The sequence below is a fragment of the Loxodonta africana genome, chromosome 16 (genome assembly GCF_030014295.1).
Source record: "Loxodonta africana isolate mLoxAfr1 chromosome 16, mLoxAfr1.hap2, whole genome shotgun sequence".
NCBI classification, from domain to species: domain Eukaryota; kingdom Metazoa; phylum Chordata; class Mammalia; order Proboscidea; family Elephantidae; genus Loxodonta; species Loxodonta africana.
The window spans coordinates 54,215,069-54,231,457 of record NC_087357.1 but is presented as its reverse complement, the minus strand read 5'-3'; positions in this window follow the sequence as shown (position 1 = coordinate 54,231,457).

Below are 16,389 nucleotides of genomic sequence, written 5' to 3'. Positions count from 1 at the left end.
TTTCTACAGGTGAAGTAATAGTAATTAATCTAGGAGTTAAATTAGAAGAATTGGAATTAAAGATGCTATGTTTAGTTCATTTCCTCATCCTTTCATTTCAAAAGTTGTTGAGTAGCTATTATCAGAAAGACCCTGACGTTCCTGTAGTGAATTGAAAGATAAATCGAGGTTTGTGGGGTGCGGGAAGGTCTAGTTGCAGAAGAAAGTAAAGACACATATAAACATAAGTGGTTGCCGGATATAGTAAGTGCTCAAAAATCAGCATAATTTAACACTTCAGTGGCCCAATGATTTTCTGCTTTGAATTTTTTGTTGATACTGCATGTTTTCATTATTGGAAGCGTGCCGAGTCATAGACTGTATTTCAATTTTTGGTAGATAGCATGGATTTTTTTTTTTTCTTGCCTCTTCCCACGAGCCTACCCTTAGTGCCCCTTGGTATCATTAATGCTGCCCTAGAGTCGCCCCCGGGGTCTGTTGGTATATACGTGTAACAAAAAAAAAAAAAAAAAATTGCGAAGTTTATTTTTCCTACCAAAAATTCAGACACCTCACACAATACCCTATAAAAACAGTAATTTGTGGCACATTCCTGTTTCTTTAGTTTCGAATCGTCTTAAAGGCCTGTGCCTTGTAAAAGTACACACTCTCAGTGATATCGCAGCTTCTCAAAAAGCTTCAAAGGCTGAGAAAATTCATGCACCACCAGGTATGGCATTTAGATGAAGGCAAAGTCACATTCAATTTTGGAAAAATCACAAAATGATTCTTGAGGGAGACAGCATTTGAATTTAGTTTGGAAAGTGATAAAGACATGCGTAGGAACAAATGGTATTAAGGAATGGTTTTATTAAATCACATACGCATTTTAATTGGGTGTTATCCCTCAGGATGCTACTTTCTCAAAGCCTTTATGATAAATATAAGGTATTGGAAGTGTTTGTTTTTTCTTTTTTTTAGTAATGTTTGCAGACTTTTTTTCCAGCTGACAAAGAAGCACAAGATTTTCTTTTTTAATCAGCAATGTAAGACTGTGTTTGTTTTTCTTTGGGTATGTGTGTGTGTGCCAGAATATGTAGGTTGATGGAAGTCAGAGTTGGTTCAGTTAATGAAGTATTTGAATTTTGGTGCTATTATCTGTGGGTAAAATGACCATTTATGAACAAAGGTAGTGCCCACTTCACGTAGGTTGTGTTAAAATTATACATTTCATATTTTGATACCTGTTTTGGTGTTAGCAAAAGTCTATGGATCTCACAAATGCAGTCATATACAGAATTCTCTATTTTTGCCTTCTCCCCCCAAAAAGCAACAACCTCATTCATCTTACCTATGAAAACCAAATGTATATCTACTTATCCATGAGTCCTATTTGTTGGCTATTTTGAAGAGTAGAGTCTTTTTCAAAACAGTATAATTATGTTTCTCTTTGCACCACTATAGGCCATATAGATAACAGTAAAACTATTTAAATTAGGAGGCAAAGAAACCAACCGATTAATTACTGTCTTTGACACAGAATCAGAAAGAGATTGTGTAGGCGGCCTTTTTATATTCTAAACAATGACTAGGATGTATGAACAAAAGCCTGAGTCAGAACTGAAATTACAGAATTTTTCAAAAGGTCCCCATTTTTGTGTTTTCTACTTTCTTCAGTAATATTCATTTTGTCCCTTGGAATAGCAGCAAAAAAAATAGATGTAGCATACAACAATAAGGTGAACGGTAAGGGTAATTCACTGACCTGTTATGTCTGTGGGAAGTAAATAGTTATTTCTTTTGGCAGATTATCTGACCCAAAAGAAAGTTCAGACTGTGCTGTGTGTATGAAATCCAAATAAGCTGTCCGAAAATCAATCACTTGCTCATCAGTATTCAGCATTTCTGCCTTAAGATGAAAGCGAGAAAGAATCCTCCTTGGGTGTAGATGTAATAGAAAGAAACTTATCCCAGACCAAAGGCTGATATCGTTTACTCATTCCCAGCTCCCATTGACTTCCATCAACTCCAGCTTCTCCTCAGGAAGAATCTGGCTGCAGGGTAGAAGCTTGAATTTCATTAATAATATTACAAAGGGATCAAGGCTTTTATAATGAGTTTAATATCTTGAATAGAGGAGGAATTATGAGTTACAGGAAAAAAAAATTACAGGAAAGTCCTAAAATCTGCCATTGGTTTAGTGAATTTAACATTTTCTGAAGATGGAAAGCTTTCAAGTAAGTGAATATATACATATGGATATGTAGTTGCTGGAACACAAAGGCATGTCATTGGAATGTTACATAAATGATTTCCATTCATAGATGGAGGAAGTGTGGTGTACATGGAAACAGAGATGGAGTATGCATCATGGCTCATTTGATTTTGATAATTATACCATTTTCTTAAATTTGACCCTCATAACTAGGTATATAATTCATTTTTCTTCTTCCCTATTCCCTTCAAGGAAACTCTGGTGGCGTAGTGGCTAAGTGCTACAGCTGCTAACCAAGGGGTCAGCAGTTCGAATCTGCCAGGCACTCCTTGGAAACTCTAGGACTCAGTTCTACCCTGTCCTATAGGGCTGCTATGAGTCGGAATCGACTTGATGGCACTGGGTTTGCTTTTTTTTTTTTGGTGATTCCCTTCAAATTTCTAAACAGAATGAATAACAAAAATGATGATAGCAAGCATTTATTGAGTTCTCACTGTGTGACAGGTTATGTGTGAAGGATTTTGTATGCATTAGTTCATTAATTCTTACAAGTCCATGTGTTAGATAATCTCTATTGTGCCAATGAAGAAAATGTAGCCAAAAGACAATGAGCAACTATTCCAAGTCACACTCCTGAAAGGAAGGGATGCAGGGAATCAAAGTCAGGCCTGCCTGAAATTAAAGCCCAAGAACATGATTCATTACCCACGTCACATAGAAGCCATGGAAAACCTGGTGGCCTAGTAGCTATGGGTGGTAACCAAAAGGTCACCAGTTTGAACCCACCAGGTGCTTCTTAGAAACTCTATGGGGCAGTCGTACTCTGTCCTATAGGGTTCCTATGAGTCAGAATCAACTCGAAAGTAACGTTTTTGGTTTTTTTCCATCTATATGTTGTTGTTGTTGTGTGCTCTCAAGTCCATTCTGACTTTTCATTGTTGTGTGCTGCTGGGTCGGTTCTGGCTCATTGTTGGTGTTTTGTGGAGTCAATTCCAAATCATAGTGACTCAGTAGGACAGGGTAGAACTGCCCAATAAGGTTTCCTATTATGGAATTTTTACCCAAACAGATTGCTAGGTCTTTTCATCCACAGAGCTGCTGGCGGGTTCAAAATTCTGACCTTTCAGTTAGCAACCAAGTGCTTAGCAATTGCACCACCAGGGCTCCTTACTCTTCCAAAAAAAAAAAAAAAACTGTTGCTGTGAAGTTGATTCCAACTCCTAGCAACACTATAGGACAGAGTAGAACTGCCCCACAGAGTTTCCAAGGAGAACCTGGTGGATTTGAACTGCCAACCCATTGGTCAGCAGCTGTAGCACTTAACCACTACACCACCAGAGTTTCCTCTCTTCTATGCAGAGCTCCTTAAAAACCAAGCCTTCTTGCTTGGGGACAACATTCATATCAAAGTAGCATCAGCTATAAAGTCATAGCTCTGCAGCAGGAATCACATGTAAGCCCTTTAGGTGATTTGTGAAGACTTAATACCACAAACATGGTTTTTTAAAGAAGAAATTTGTTTGCACAGGAAGATACATCTGGGCTTTACTAACACTGAGGCTTTGCAGAAGCCACTCCCCATCCCTTCTGTCCAAGCTACTTTCTGGCTTAGTTTAGATCATACAATAAAACAGTCTAGCTTCGCATTCCACAAAGCAGAAGAAACGCTGACTTTTCACTGACTAGTGGATAACAGGAGATCTTTCTAAATGTATTCTTTTTAAGAGTATTATATAGGCCTTTCCAAAGTTGGTTGTTGTTACTTTCTCTGCCTCCCTGCCCCCGCACCTCTTTGCAGGGAGTAGGTTATGGGATCTTTTTAAGTGCTAAAATCATCATGAAAAACAAGGCCGAAGAGGAAGATTTAGATCAGCCTAAAGATATTGGAAGAAATCACTCATTGAAAGTAAGCATCGAGGAAAAGAGAGGAACCTAGTAAGGCTCTCAGATTTCATAATCATATGAGTAATAAATCAAAAAATTTGAAAATTAAGAGGTGAGTAGAGGAAAATACATTTATGATTAACCACGAAGTAGTTATTGCATAATGAGAAAAGAATGGAATTATGGAGAAGTCAAAGGAGCAGAAAATTTAAAAGAGGAGGAAGTATTCAAAAATGTGGAACTCTGCGGAGAAGGTAAGAAAGATAATGGTTAAAATTACCCATTAAATTGAGCAAATAAAATATTATTTGGGGACTGCACAGTCAGTAGGAAGTAATAAAAAAGCAGATTGAATCATTTCGAGGAGAAGCGGAAGTTGAGGAATTGGAAGTGGGAGTGTAAACTCATACTTTCCTACGGGAAGGCCAGAGAGGTAGTAACTAGATAGAAGAGATATCACAGTAGAAGATGGTTCTATTTTTGCTGTTTATTTGCTCCTCGTTTTTAAAATGAAGACATTTAAACACATTTTCAGGAAAGACAGTGAAACAGTAGAGAGAATGAATTTACAAAAGAAGGGATTAACTTCAGCACTAATATAACTTTTAGTTTGCTGCCTTGTTGGACATACAAGCCTTTTAAAGGTAGAAATAAAGAAAAGGAAATATTTGCCCCTTAAAAAGCTACTGTCACATTTCTTTTAATCTCCCATATATGAACCAAAAATCCAAACCCATTGCCGTCGATTCCAACTCATAGTGGCCCTATGGGACAGAGTAGAACTGCCCCATAGGGTTTCCAAGGAGCAGCAGGTGGATTTGAACTACTGACCTTTTGGTTGGCAGCCGAACTCTTAAACCACTGCACCACCAGGGCCCCCTCCCATGTATAAAGAGCCCATTTATTAACAATCCCAAAACAGGATCATTCACTTTCTCTCATCTAGACATTTTTAATCCTCTTTTTCTTTCTTCACTTCTACTCAGGTGCTTACCTTCTGCACCTGTTGAGTAAAATTTCTCCTTATTCTCTAAACCATTTTTCATCTCATTTCTGAACAAGAAATTACCAGTTTCATGCTTTTGTGTCATGTTGTTATTGTTGTTGGATGCCATCGAGTCAGTTCTGACCCATAGCAACCCTATGTACAAGAGAAAGAAACATTGACTGGTTCTGTGCCATCCTCACAATCATTGCTATGTTTAAGCCCATTGTTGCTGCCACTGTGTCAATCCATCTACTTGAGGGCCTTCCTCTTTTTTGCTGACACTCTACCATATCAAGCATGATGTACTACTCCACGAACTGTTCCGTCCTGATAACATGTTCAAAATACATGAGACGAAGTCTCACCAGCCTTGCTTCCAAGGAGAACTCTGAATGTACTTCTTCCAAAACAGAAATCTTCATTTCTCTGGCAGTACACAGTACATTCAATATTCTTTGTCCAGACCATAATGCAAAAGCATAAATTTTTCTTCAGTCTTTCTTATTAATTGTCCAGCTTTTGCACGTATATGAGGTGATTGAAAATATGGCTTGGATAAGGTGCACCTTAGTCCTCAAAGGGACATCTTTGCTTTTCAACACTTTAAAGAGGTCTTTTGTAGCAGATTTGCCCAGTGCAATGAGTAGTTTTATTTCTTGACTGCTGCTTCCCTGATCACTGATTGTGAATCCAAATAAAATGAAATCCTTGACAACTTCAATATTTTCTCCACTTATCATGATATTGCTCATTGGTCCAGTTTTGAGGATTTTTGTTTTCTTTATGTAGAGGTGCAACCCATTCTGAAGCCTGAGGTCTTCAATCCTCATCAGTAAGTGCTTCAAGTTCTCTTCACTTTCAGCAGCAAGGTTGTGTCATCTGCATATTGCAGGTTGTTAATGAGACTTCCTCCAATCCTGAGGCTGCATTCTTCTTCATATAGTCCAGTTTCTTGGATTATTTGCTCAAAATAGAGATTGAATAAGCATGGTAAAATAATACAACCCTGGTACACATCTTTCCTGCATTTAAACCACACAGTATGCCCTTGTTCGGTTCAAAAACTGGCTCTTGGCCTATGTACAGGTTCTTCATGAGCACAATTAAGTGTTATGAAATTCCCATTCTTAACAGTGTTATTCATATTTTGTTATAATCCACACAGTCGAATAACTTTGCATAGTCAATAAAACACAGGTAAACATATTTCTGGTATTTTCTGCTTTCAGGCAAGAGCCATCTAACATCAGCGATGATATCCCTCATTCCACATCCTCTTGTGAATTTCTGGCAGTTCACTATCTATGCACTGCTGCAACCTCTTTTGAATGATCTTCAGAAAATTTTGCTTGGGTGTGATATTAATGATATTGTTTGATAATTTCCACATTCTGTTGGATCACCTTTCTTTGGAACAGGCGCAAATACGGATGTCTTCCAGTTGGTTGCCTAGGTAGCTGTCTTCCAAATTTCTTGGTGTAGACAAATGAGCACTTCCAGAGCTGCATCCGTTTGTTGAAACATCGCAGTTTGTATTCTGTCAATTCCTGGAACCTTGTTTTTTGCCAATGCCTTCGGTGCAGCTTGGACATCTTCCTTCATTACCACCTGGTTTTGATCGTATACTACCTGCTGAAATGGTTGAACATCAACCAACTCTTTTTGGTACAGTGACTGTGTATTCCTTTCATCTTATTTTGATGCTTCCTGCTTCATTCAATATTTTGCCATAGAATCCATCAAAATTGCACCTTGAGGCTTGAATTTTTTCTTCAGTTCTACCATCTTCAAAATGCCAAGAGCATGCTCTTCTCTTGTTTTTCTAACTATAGGTCTTTGTGCATTTCATTGTAACACTTTACTTTGTATTCTCAAGCCACTCTTTGAAATAGTCTGTTCAACTCTTTTATTTCGTCATTTCTTCCATTTGCTTTAGCTACTCTACATTCAAGCGTAAGTTTCAGAGGCTCCTTTGAAATCCATTTTGGTCTTTTCATTCTTTCCTGCCTTTTTAATAACCTTTTATTTTCTTCATGTATGATGTCTTTGATGTTATCCCACAATTCATTTTGTCTTTAGTCATTAGCATTCAGTGCATCAAATCTATTCTTGAGATGGTCTATAAATCCAGGTGGGATACACTCAAGGTTGTATTTTGGTTCTTGTGGACTTGTTTTAATTTTCTTCAGCTTCAACTTGAACTTGCATATGAGCAATTGATGGTCCGTTCCGCAGCAGTTCCCTGGCCTTGTTCTGACTGATGTTATTGAGTTTATCCATTATCTCATTCCACAGATGTAGTTGATTTGATTCCTGTGTTTTCCATTTGGTGAGGTCTATGTCTACAGTCATCATTTATGCTATTGAAAAAGGTATTTGCAATGAATACGACATTGGTCTTGCAAAGCTCTATCATGTGGTCTGCAGTGTAGTTTCTATCATACAGGCCATATTTTCCATCTAGTGATCTTTCTTCTTTGTTTCCAACTTTCTAATTCTAATCACCATTAATTATCAATGCATCTTGATTACATGTATGATAAATTTCAAACCGCAGAAGCTGGTAAAAATCTTCAGTTTCCTCACCTTTGGACTTAGTGTTTGATGTGTAAATTTGAATAATATAGTAATATTAACTGGTCTTCCTTGTAGGTGTATGGGTGTTATCGTATCACTGACAGTGTCGTACTTCAGGATAGATATTGAAATGTTCTTTTTGACAATGAATGTAATGCCATTCCTCTTTACTTTATCAGCCCTGGCATAGTAGAAAATATGATTATCTGACTCAAAATGGCTAATATCAATCCATTTCAGCTCATTAATGTCTAATATATCAATTTCATTTTTTGGTGACTGTCAATTTTCCTTGATTCATACTTCGTACATCCCATGTTCCAATTATTAATGAATGTTTGCAGCTTTTTTTTCCTCATTTAGTCCTGCCACATCAGCAGATGGAGGTCTGAAAAGCTTGACTTCATGCATGTTATTACCTTTGACTCTCCTTTGAGGAGGCAGCTCTTCCCCGGTTGTATTTTGAGTGCCTTCCAACCTGCAGGTCTCTTCTTCCTGCACAATATCAGACAAAGCTCCACTGTTACTCATAAGGTGTTCACTGGCCAATTTTTTCAGAAGTAGATCATCTGGTCCTTCTTCCTAGTCTGTCTTAGTCTCGAAGCTTCACTGAAACCTGTCTACCATGGGTGACCCTGCGGGTATTTGAAACACTGATGGCATAGCTTCCAGCATCACAGTAACATGCAAGCCACCATAGTACAACAAACTGAAATGGCTGTGATGTTGTTGATATGAATGAGTTCATGATTGGCTATGTTACTGATATTTAACCTAGATAAATTTGTAGCTTAGAAGGTATCCTTTGTGTTTGACCTCAAAAAATAAACTAAGGCAATTTTGCTCTAACTTCATCATGCCTCAGAATTATTTGCAGGGCTCATTAAAACACAGATTTCTGGGTTTGAACAGAGATTCTGATTCAGTTAGTCTAGGGTGGGCCTCAAGAACTAGCATTTCTGGTAAACCCCAGGTAATACTGATGTCCTCCATCACTGACCATGGAGTAAGAACCATTGACAAGGATAATCAGGTTCCAAGTTGGGTGAGGTAAGTGTAAATATATTTGGGTAGTTTTTGATACTTGTTAAATAGTAGTCTTTGACTCCAACATACATCATCACCATTTTGAGGAGAGAAGAATAAATACAAGTCATAGACAGTTTTCTTTTCAAGAGCACAGGTACTGAAAGACCAGAATTCACTCACTAGTAATTTGAAACTGAACCTGTAAGGTTTGAAAGTGTTTTAATGGCTTAAGACATATAGAACCTCCTTGACATTTCAGAGTATTGTCTCAGACAGTATATGGCAATCTTGAAACATACAGACAGTTAGCAATTGGAGAAAATTGAAAGTTTTAAATAGAAGCCCATTTTAGAAGTGCCTCTGATTGTATCAGAAAATAATATATGTTTTAAATGTGCTTGTCTCTGAGCCTGCCAGCTTCTTGACATAGATTTAAGTCAAATAAGTGCTTTCTCTCTCTGGGCCTTTGTGTTCCACAATTGAGTACACTAACATTAGTCACTAAGTACCTTTTATTGTTCTGTAGCAACAAATAAGCTAAAGAACACTTTCTGGTGTCAAAATAGCTGTTCCATCATGAGCAGAGCTGCAGGCAATAGGTGATTACATCCTTTTTCAACCACAGGGTGTGTCTCCTAACAACATTAGACTACAGACCTGTCCATTAGCTGTGGGTAGATGCCTGTAAATAAAGCAAATATAAATCACGTCTCTATTTGACACAGATTTTTGGAAATATTTATTTTAAACTCATTGTTTTCACCTTTCAGGTAAAAACTAATATAGCCTCATGCTAAGGGTTATGGGAGACATTAAAAAAACCCTTTACCATGGAGTCAATTCTGACTCATAGTGACCCTATAGGACAGCGTAGAGCTGCCCCACAGAGTTCCAAGGAGTGCCTGGCAGATTCAAACTGCCGACCATTTGGTTAGCAGCCGTAGCACTTAACCATTACGCCACCAGGGTTTCCACGGGAGAGATAGACCACACTAATCCCTGACCCTACCTATGTCCCGGCTTTGTACCCAGCTATACCTTGTTTTTAACACGGACTCTATGCTTTACTCACTGTATTACCTGGGGCAAGTTATCCAACCTTCCCATGCTTTAATTTCCTTACCTACAAAATAAGGAACAAATTCCTATGTCATAGGGCTGTCATGATGATTATTAGCTAATATATGTAAATCTCCTTTTACTATTCCTGACTGTTCCCACATTTCTCTCAAGTTATCCAGGGAAATGAAAGTGAGCAGAGGGTGTAAAGAGCTGGCCTGGCTCAGGCAAAATATCTAAGTCAAAACAACAAATAGAAGTCATCCTAAAAGATCTTTCTTTTGCGCTGTATCAGTGTAGCCTAGCTTTAGACGTATCTCACGTGTAATGCTGTTATCCTGATGCCAAAGAGCTCCACTGTCCTTGCCTGCTTTAAGGGGAGCTCGAGACACCCGTCCATGAATTTTATAGGGGGTATTATCAGAATTTACATCCTGGGCTAGTTACCAAGAAGACATACTTTTCCCAGGAGTGAGAAGGGATTATCTCTATTCTCCCCATTCCAAAATCGTGGACCAATCAAATTAAGTCTTCTAACACCCAGGCTCTTAAAGCAGAAACCTATCAATGAGTATAGTGGACATTCATCCTATTCCCTGCCTTGGTACTAAGGAGGAATATTTTTACGATTTGAGTACCCCTCTCTTTCCAATGGATGTATCTGGTAGTAAATGCAGTGATAGTGATTTTACAAGTCAAGCCTCAAAATGTCATACACACAGGTAGAATTTGTACCACCCAAACCTAGCCTCAGCCTTTCTCTAGGGATCAGTCTTATTACACTGCTTTTCAAAGTGCATCTTTCTTGTTCCTCTCTTCCTGTTCTTTGGCTCTTTCTCCCTTGCACAGTTCATGGCTATAGAAGTGGGGCTTATTTTTCGTAGGCTCTGGTGAGACAATCAATTTTTTTTTAATTGTCACTTTCTCCCATCTAATGCATCACAGTATTTTTTCTTCTTTTATTCTTGTTTACATTTTTAATACAAATGAATAGCCTTGTATAAATGCTTCTTAGAACTACAATATCTGGATAATATCCATTTGCTCCCAGTTGCCAATAACTGAAGGCATGTGACGATTCTCCCTGGAAAGCTACGTTGAGTTACAAGAAAGCAAGAGCCACAGATGGGTAAGATTTGTAGCAGTCAGGACTGTAAATCCCATTGTTTATTACTTTACAAATGTTTTATATAAAATTTTGGCACTAAGCAAAATGGAAGGGAAGTCAAGTGCAAAGCCAGGAATGGAAAGTAAGCAGAAGCAAGAGTGGTGAAGAGCAGGACTGACAATCAGAATAAAAAAAGTTGTGCAATTGGCTCTGAGGTTTTCCACTCCCCAAGTGAGGAGGACTTCGTGCTTCCATCAGACTCCACTTGATCATAGAGGGGCCCTGTGTCAGGGGCCAAGCAAATCATGTGGTCTTTGTACCACGAAAGCTGGGGAACAGAAGTGTGTAATACTTAAACTGTATTTTAATTTAGTCTCTAGCCCTGGTGGTTTGCAATCGGCCCCTAACACAAAGGTTTGCATTTTAAACCAGTGGTAAAAAACCACAGAAAAAAAGTCCCGACAATCAGTTTCCGTAATGATTATGGCCAGGAAAACCCTATGGAGCAGTTCTACTGTGTAACACATGGGGTTGCCACAAGTTGTAATCAGCACCAACAGTTCTGGGTTTTTTTTTTTTTTTTTCGGAGTTTCAATACTCGAGAGACATTCCTGTTTACCCTGTTGTCAGTCCACTGCTGCACCCCTTCCCCAATTCCTCATCTTTCTCCAATCATTCCTAGCAACTTAGATGGTTGTTGTTGTTGTTGTTGTTGTTGTTGTTGTTGTTGTTAGGTGCCGTGGAGTGGGTTCCGACTCATAGCGACCTTATGCACAACAGAACGAAACACTGCCAGGTCCTGCGCCATCCTTAAAATCTTTGTTATGCTTCAGCTCATTGTTGCAGCCACTGTGTCAATCCACCTCGTTGAGGGTCTTCCTCTTTTCCGCTGACCCTGTACTCTACCAAGCATGATGTCCTTCTCCAGGGACTGATGCCGCCTGACAACATGTCCAAAGTATGTAAGACGCAGTCTCGCCATCCTTGCTTCGAAGGAGCATTCTGGTTGTACTTCTTCTAAGACAGATTTGTTTGTTCTTTTGACAGTCCATGGTATATTCAATATTCTTCGCCAACACCACAATTCAAAGCGTCAGCTCTTCTTCGGTCTTTCTTATTCATCGTCCAGCTTTCGCATGTATATTATGTGATTGAAAATACCATGGCTTGGGTTAGGGGCACCTTAATCTTCAAGGTGACATCTTTGCTCTTCAACACTTTGAAGAGGTCCTTTGCAACAGATTTGCCCAATGCAATGAGTCTTTTGATTTCTTGACTGCTGCTTCCATGGCTGTTGATTGTGGAGCCAAGTAAAATGAAATCCTTGACAACTTCAATCTTTTCTCCATTTATCATGATGTTGCTCATTGGTCCAGTTGTGAGGATTTTTGTTTTCTTTATGTTGAGGTGTAATCCATACTGAAGGCTGTGGTCTTTGATCTTCACTAGTAAGTGCTTCAAGTCCTCTTCACTTTCATCAAGGAAGGTTATGTCATCTGCATAACGCAGGTTGTTAATGAGTCTTCCTCCAATCCTGATGCCCCGTTCTTCTTCATATAGTCCAGCTTCTCGGATTATTTGTTCAGCATACAGATTAAATAGGTATCGTGAAAGAATGCAACCCCGACGCACATCTTTCCTGACTTTAAACCAATCAGTATCTCCTTGTTCTGTCCAAACAACTGCCTCTTGATCTATGTAAAAGTTCCTCATGAGCAAAATTAAGTGTTCCGGAATTCCCATTCTTCAAAGTGTTATCCATATTTTGTTATGATCCACACAGTCAAATGCCTTTGCATAACCAATAAAACACAGGTAAACATCCTTCTGGTATTCTCGGCTTTCAGCCAGGATCCATCTGACATCAGCAATGACATCCCTGGTTCCACATCCTCTTCTGAAACCTGCCTGAATTTCTGGCAGTTCCCTGTTGATATACTGCTACAGCCATTTTTGAGTGATCTTCAGCAGAATTTTACTTGCGTGTGACATTAATGATATTGTTCTATAATTTCCACATTCCATTGGATCACCTTTCTTGGGAGTAGGCATAAATATGATCTCTTCCAGTCAGCTGGCCAGGAAGCTGTCTTTCATATTTCTTGGCATAGACGAGTGAGCACCTCCAGTGCTGCATCTGTTTGTTGAAACATCTCAATTGATATTCCATCAATTCCTGGAGCCTTGTTTTTCACCAATGCCTTCAGAGCAGCTTGGACTTCTTCCTTCAGTACCACCGGTTCCTGATTATATGCTCTTGAAATGGTTGAATATCAACTAACTCTTTTTGGTATAATGACTCTGTGTATTCTTCCATCTTCTTTTGATGCTTCCTCCATCATTTAATATTTTCCCATGGAATCCTTCACTATTGCAACTCGAGGCTTGAATTTTTTCTTCAGTTCTTTCAGCTTGAGAAACACGGAGCATGTTCTTGCCTTTTGGTTTTCCATCTCCAGCTCTTTGCACATGTCATTATAATACTTTACTTTGTCTTCTCGAGAGGCCCTTTGAAATCTTCTGTTCAGTTCTTTTACTTCATGAATTCTTCCTTTTGCTTTAGCTGCTCAACGCACAAGAGCAAGTTTCAGAGTCTCCTCTGACATGCACATTGGCCTTTTCTTTCTTTCCTGTCTTTTCAGTGACCTCTTGCTTTCTTCATGGATGATGTCCTTGATGTCATTCCACAACTCGTCTCGTCTTTGGTCACTAGTGTTCTATGCATCAAATGTATTCTTGAGATTGTCTCCAAATTCAGGTGGGATATGCTCAAGGTCATATTTTGGCTCTCGTGGACTTGCTCTGATTTTCTTCAGTTTCAGCTTGAACTTGCATAGGAGCAATTGATAGTCTATTCCACAGTCAGTCCCTGGCCTTGTTCTGACTGATGATATTGAGCTTTTCCATCTTCTCTTTCCACAGATGTAGTCAATTTGATTTCTGTGTGTTCCATCTGGTGAGGTCCACATGTGTAGTCGCCGTTTATGTTGGTGAAAGAAGGTATTTGCAATGAAGAAGTCGTTGGTCTTGCAAAATTCTATCATTCGATCTTCGGCATTGTTTCTATCACCAGGGCCATATTTTTCAACTACTGATCCTTCTTCATTGTTTCCAACTTTTGCATTCCAATCGCCAGTAATTATCAATGCATCTTGATTGCATGTTCGATCAATTTCAGACTGCAACAGCTGATAAAAATCTTCTATTTCTTCATCTTTGTCCCTAGTGGCTGGTGGGCAAATTTGAATAAGAGTCGTATTAACTGGTCTTCATTGTAAGCATATGGATATTGTCCTATCACTGACAGCGTTGTACTTCAGGATAGATCTTGAAACGTTCTTTTTGATGATGAATGCAACACCATTCCTCTTTGAGTTGTCATTCCCAGCATAGTAGACTATATGATTGTCCAATTCAAAATGGCCAATACCAGTCCATTTCAGCTCACTAATGCCTAGTATATCAATGTTTTTGCGTTCCATTTCATTTTTGAGGATTTTAAATTTTCCTAGATTCATACTTTGTACATTCCAGGTTTCGATTATTAATGGATGTTTGCAGCTGTTTCTTCTCATTTTGAGTCATGCCACATTAGCAAATGAAGGTCCCGAAAGCTTTACTCCATCCACGTCATTATGGTCTACTCTACTTTGAGGAGGCAGCTCTTCTCCAGTCATCTTTTGAGTGCCTTCCAACCTGGGGGCTCATCTTCCAGAACTATATCAGACAATTTTGCTTAGCACTTACTAATGAGGATCAAAGACCACAGCCTTCAGCATAGATTGCACCTCAACATAAAGAAGACAAAAATCCTCACAACTGGACCAATGAGCAACATCATGATAAATGGAGAAAAGATTGAAGTTGTCAAGGATTTCATTGTACTTGGATCCACAATCAACAGTCATGGAAGCAGCAGTCAAGAAATCAAAAGACGCATTGAATTGGGTAAATTTGCTGCAAAACACCGCTTTAAATTGTTGAAGAGCGAAGATGTCACCTTGAAGACTAAGGTGCACCTGACCCAAGCCATGGTATTTTCAATCGCATTATATGCATGTGAAAGCTGGACAATGAATAAGGTAGACCGAAGAAGAATTGATGCCTTTGAATTGTGGTTTTGGAAAAGAATATTGAATATACCATGGACTGCCAAAAGAACGAACAAATCTGTCTTGGGGGAAGTACAACGAGAATGTTCTTTAGAAGCAAGGATGGCAAGACTGCATCTTACATTCTTTGGACATGTCGTCAGGCGGCATCAGTCCCTGGAGAAGGACGTCATGCTTGGCAGAGTACAGAGTCAGCGGAAAAGAGGAAGACCCTCACCGCGGTGGATTGACACAGTGGCTGCAACAATGAGCTCAAGCATAACAACGATTTTAAGGATGGCACAGGACCGGGCAGTGTTTTGTTCTGTTGTGCATAGGGTCGCTATGAGTCGGAACTGACTCGACAGCACCTAACAACAACAACAACCCTTCCACCAAAATCTAGTTCACTGACTGGACAATTCTTCCAAAGGAACAATTAGCCAAATGTGTTTGTTTCTTTAATCATTTATACAATTTACAGCAATTTAAATTACATTACATGTTTTTAACAACTTTTGGTTGCCTGACTTTCACTTTAGCCTCTTAATAGCTTTAGAAGATTGTTCAAATTGTTTCTCCACCATATCCCTGCAGCTAAACCTAGTGGAAATTGAAGGAGAAAGAGGAACACCTCTAATATGAATAAAAGACTAAGGGTCCATTCAGAAGATTGGCTATCTGATAATTTAGCTAATGAGAAAATTGGATTTTCATAAATTAGCTCTCAGTAAATTTGTCTGCTTCCTGCAACTTTAGCCACTAAAGCTAAAAGTTCACCTACCAACTTTCACAAAAGAGAATTTTGTGCTCTCATGGCTATATATCAGGTTACTAAAAATTTATCAAATATAATTCTGCTAAATGAAGAAACTAAACATTAACAGAGGAAATTGTATATGTTTCAGTCTTATTTACAATTGTGAACTCTGCATTAACGTGAAGAATTTATCAGGTTAAATTAATTGAAATGGAACCATGTTTTTAAGGAGACAGTGTAATGGGAATCTTGGATACAGATTGTGCTGGAGAATAATAGGGATTCTCTGACAGCTAACTTGTAAATCCCAGCAGGGACAGGGATGGCTTTGGAGCTTAGTTAAAAGCTGAATTTTCTGTTTACAAGACTGTTTCTCTTCAGCTTGCAAGAGATAACCCTGATGGAGAAGTGACAGTGCTAAGTTATGCAGCGGCACCGGGACTGTCAAAAGCAGCAGCTGTTTGTCGAAGCAAGAGAAACGTAAAAGCAGAATTTGATCAGAGTTCAGCCTGTAATGACAGCTGTGAATGGAAATCCTACTCCTGAAAGGGCGCACTAGGTATTTTAAGTGAGAGCATTCAAATATGAAGCTGTCAAAAACTACTCGATTTTCTTCTTTTTCAGAAGTCTATTACCAACATATGACTTAATCATTGATAATTCTGAAATTCCGAACTGCCTTTTGCTAACTTGCATATT